Below are 5,254 nucleotides of genomic sequence, written 5' to 3'. Positions count from 1 at the left end.
TCTCTGTGTAGCCCTGGCTGTCCTGGAACTCACTATGTAGACCAGGCTGGCCTCAAACTCAGAAATCATCCTGCCTCTGCCTCCCAAGTGTTGGGATTAAAGGCGTGTGCCACCACTGCCTGGCTAAGAATTTTCTTACAAATACCCTGCTATACACAATATGGCTGACTGCCAGTACATTTTTTTGTTTACAAAGACAGGTGGCTGGCAGATTAGCCAGAGTTTGGGTGTATGCCACTGCACCTGGCAGGCACCAGGAGGCTCTTCTTTAAAAGCGAGCACCCTTGTGAGGACTGCAGTTTCAACTTCAGCTGGTCTGGAGTAAGGCTGAAGATTCAGAATCTCTAGATGAGCACAACATACATCTGTCAAAATGTGGAGGTGAAATCCAAATGATCAGGAACTCAAGGCTAGCTTGAACTACGTTAAAAGATTGAGCATTTTCAGCAAGTGACCAGAAGATCCCAGTGAGTGTCAAGGCTCTAACTCCTAGCTGTGTAAGTACTGGACACTGGACAGAAAAGACTTTGATCTGGAAGCTTGAGTGCAGAATGCTCCCCTGTTCAGGTGTTAATGACCTATTAAAATGTCGGTGAAAAATACTTGAGTAGAGGTGATGACACAGGCCTCTAATCCACACTTGGCAGACTGAATTGGAAAATTGAGAAGAGTTCAAGGTGGTTCTCACATAGTGAGTTCCAGGCCTCCCTGGGCTGTATGAGACTGTCTCAAAAACCGTAAAAAAATAAATGCCTGGTTTTATTTTTCTAATTGTGGATACTAGGAAAATTTAGATGACATTCATGATTTGGGTTTGTGAATTATCTTTTATTTCTGTCTCTATACCAGAGTTTTTCAACCTTCCTGATGCTACAATCCTTTAATACAGTTCCTCATGTTGTGATGACCTTCAACCATACAATAATTTTGTTGCTACTCTATAACTAATTTTGCTAGTTATGAATCATAATGTAAATATCTGCTGTGTGACTCCCAAAGGGTCACAACCCACAGATTGAGAACTGATCTAGACATACCCATGTTTTAAAAAAACTGTTAACAGCAAGACTTAATAGGCAACTAAAGAGAGAAAATAACTCAAGAAATTGAAAACATTGATTTAACATTTGGAAACACTGGAGGTTAGCCAAGTTTTTATTAAAGGTAGGTCTTGGTTTGCATTTGCTATTCTGAGCCATGCATAGTGCTATGGCTATAGAAAAGACCACCCAGGGACACAGCAAAAGCTTGGACTTGGGAAATTTGTGACAAGGTGAATTCAGAGTGTGTTAGGGATTGGAGGTTCTTGATGTTTTGAGACTCTGTTTTGTCTCACTATGTGGTCTAGTCTGGGTTACAAGTGGGCACCACCACACTAAGCTTAGGATCTTAAATGGACCCAAGGTTCAGATGTTGAAGGCTTATTCCCTGAAGCTCACATGTGGGCTTTGGGAGGTGACTGGATCATGAGGGCACCAATCTTGCTTATGGATTAACCCATTTGTGGGTTTGTGTCTTAATGGGTCTGAGTTGGAATCTGTTAGAAAAGCCAAGCACTTTTTACTCACTTGATAGCAGTTGAGCCAAGCAGCTTTCATCTCCTGTGTTTCGGGATAGCCACCAGAGAACACTGCTCAGACAAGGAGTTAAGCCAATAGGAAGTATTTATTAGCCAGCTGGCGATTATACTGGTTTTTTGGGATCCCAGTGTAGCACTATCCTTTCTCAGCGTGAGCTTTTAAGCAGAAAAACCAGGTTCTGGGTTGACATACTTCAGTTAACAAGAACAGTTAGCCAGAAGCAATACTACAGAGACTAAAAAAGCAAGGCTAATGCATTTAGAGACTTTTCCCAGAGCTATGGACTTTGATGGTTTAGATCTTTGTTTTACTGTAGGCAGGTGATGCTATGTCTTGAGTTTTATGGCCTGTATGGTGCTTCCATCATAAAGTCAGCTATGCTAAGTTCTGAGGGCCTATTAAGGCCTGGGGCCATGTTAGACATTCTCTTGTATGTGTAACACATTCTTAATATTACATACTCTTTCCTTGGTATCCTGTCTCACCACAGGCCTAAGAGGACTAGCAACTGTAAACTAAGACTTGTCAACTGTGAGTCATAATAAGTCCTCCATTTGGAGGAAAAATATGTGCGTGTGTATTTAGGCACACATGGAGATGAGGGGACAACTTTATGAAGTCACTTCTCTTTCATCTTTTATGTGAATTCTAGGAATCAAACTCAGGTCCACAGGCATACACTGAAAGCCACCCGATGAACCATTTGGCTCACAGGCATACACTGAAAGTCACCCGATGAACCATTTGGCTAAACTTTTTTTTTTTTTTGGTTTGGTTTTTTCGAGACAGGGTTTCTCTTTATACCCCTGGCTATTCTGGAACTCACTCTGTAGACCAGGCTGGCCTCGAACTCAGAAATCTGCCTGCCTCTGCCTCCCAAGTGCTGGGATTAAAGGCATGCGCCACCACTGCCCAGCTGGTTTTCTTTTTAAAACAGGATCTTACTATGTAATCCAAGTATGCGTGTAGGTAGGACTGAATTCAGACTCATAGCCCTCTTGCCTCAGACTTCCAAATGAGGGATTATAAGCATGTGCCACCTTAATGGCACCTAGCCTGCCTGGTCTTAGCCTTTCTTCTTTGAAGTTAGTATACTGCAGGTTTTTGGGGTATTTTGTTAAAGCAATGGAGAGCCAACGCAGAAAACTGGTGCTAGGAAATGGAGTCTAGAGCAGGAGATGTGGCTCAGTGATGTAGAATGTGTGACTAGCATTTGTGAGAGCCTGGGTTCAAGCCGCAGAACCACAGAAACAGAATGAAGGGTGGTGAGTGTCTGTAACTCAAGTACTTAGGGGGTAGAGGCAGGAACGTCAGAAACGATCATCCTCAGCTATTTAGCAGGTTCAAATTCAAGGCTTCAAAAACAAAAAGGGAGGTACACTTTATTATAAAGTGGAGGTCTCTCCTCTCTGGCTGCTCGGAGGTTGATGTGAGGCTTTGCGCCATACACACTCCCCGTGTGATCCCTGACTCAGAACATTTGAGCCAAGGCACTGAAACAGTAAGACAAGTGCATCTTTCCTTAGGTTGGTTATCTCGGATGTTGTGTCAGAGAAACACAGCTGACCAGCACAGTGCACGCTGGATTTGTGCACAGAAAGTTGAGCTTTAAAATGTTGTTTGTGAGCCTGGAGAGATTGCCAGGTGGCTAAAACTATGCTGCTCTTGCAGAGAGAGGACTGGAGTTTGATTCCTAGCACCCACACTGGGTAGCTCAGGCCTGCCTGTAACCTGAATTCCAAAGAAATCTGATGCCTCTGGCCTCAGCACCTACACACACACACACACACACACACACAAACATTTTAAAATAAATATTTAAAAGTTGTCTTTAAAACTTTATTTAGGCAGACAGTAACAGACAGTAACATACCTTACCATATTCCTAGTACCAATAACTTTGCTTGGCAAACACAGTATATATTGTCAATCAAACCTGAGCCTATTTTGATCACTCCACCCCAAATATACACCATCACTGCCTCTGCCTACTGATTGCTGAGATTAAAGGCGTGTGCTACCACTCCTCGTTTAAAGAGTTCCCTTTTAAGAATCCTTTGTTTTAAGGGTCTCACTTTCCTATACTGATAAGTCATTTAAACAACTATTAAACAGTTCATTTTGTCTTTCAAGTGAACACCTAGGCTTTATTCTAGTGGTTGAGGAGCAGGTCAAGAGTTTCTGGCCAGCCTGCAGGTGTTCTTGTTCCTGCCTACTCAGTGCTCCTGTGGTACATAGAATCAGTATCCCACTCTGGCATAATATGGCCAAGGCAATTACTTCCTATTTGACAAACATGGGAGGGTCAGCCTTTTGTTTTTTTAACTTCCTAGAGCGATGGATCAAATCTAGGGCTTTATATATGCCAGGCAAATGTTCTATCATTAAGCTATATCCCTGGCCCTTAGGATAAGCAATGCTTTACCTTAAAGTTGTTAGTGGTTGTTTACTGCTTGTTTTATTTCTTAGTTTGATTTTTGTACTGTTGTGTATTGTGTGTGTGTGTGTGTGTGTGTGATGTGTGTGAGTGTACATTTGTGAAGGTAAGAAGACTCCATTTGAAATTTGTCCTTTGAAACTCCATTCCCTTCTACCATTGATTCATTGCTTCATGTGTATGATTATTTGCCTAAATGTATGTAAGTGCCCCGCATGGCTTACATGCCTGGTGCCTATAGAGGCAGGAGAGAGTGAGGGAGTTACAGGTGGTTGTGAGCCACCTAATGTTCGTGTTGGCAACAGAACTTGAGTCCTCAGGAAGAACAGATGATCTTAACCACTCAGCCATCTCGAAGGCCTCCTTCCGTGATGTGTGGCGCACAAAGTGGCATGGATATGTACCCTCAGTGGCAAGCCTAGCAATAGCCTCCCATAAAACCTGGGATACACTGCATGAGAACAGAGACTGGTGATATGCCTAAGGGACATAAATCAAGAAGGATTACATTTTAATGTGTTGAGGGTAGAATCCAAGGCCTGTGCATGCTAAGCAAATACTTTGCCACTGAGCCACATCCAAGCCCTGGATGAGATTATCCCAGATTATCCACAAGGATCTCAAGGATCATTATCAAGAGGAGGCAGAGAGTCAGAATCAGTAATAAAGCATGTGGTGATGGAAGTGAGGGGCTAAGTGGGCTGAAAACTGGCAAGGAGGTGGGTCACCCCATCACAAACCTGGGGCCTGGAGGAAGTTCAGAAGAGTAGGAAAGCAGAGCGTGTAAGGACGAGCAGGCCTTGGCTTTAACCACTCAGCTACCTTCTTTTCCAATCATGGTAAGCCTGGGGCATGTGGCTTCCTGACAAGCCTGGCATAGGTGGTTTGCAGATTGCTTTCTGATCTGAAGTTTCCTCCTCCTCTATCCTTTTAGAGTTAAACCTAACTACTTTTCTTTTCTTTCATTCTCTCTCTCTCTCTCTCTCTCTCTCTCTCTCTGTCTCTGTCTCTCTGTCTCTCTCGGTCTCTCTCTGTCTCTCTCTCTCTGTCTCTCTCTGTCTCTCTGTCTCTCTGTCTCTGTCTCTCTCTCTCTCTCTCTCTGTCTCTGTCTCTGTCTCTCTCTGTCTCTCTCTCTCTCTGTCTCTCTCTGTCTCTCTGTCTCTCTGTCTCTCTCTCTCTCTCTGTCTCTCTCTATCTCTGTCTCTCTCTCTCTCTCTCTGTCTCTCTCTCTCTCTCT

Source organism: Mastomys coucha, unplaced genomic scaffold (assembly GCF_008632895.1).
Source record: "Mastomys coucha isolate ucsf_1 unplaced genomic scaffold, UCSF_Mcou_1 pScaffold18, whole genome shotgun sequence".
NCBI lineage: Eukaryota > Metazoa > Chordata > Mammalia > Rodentia > Muridae > Mastomys > Mastomys coucha.
This window is presented reverse-complemented; position numbering follows the sequence as displayed.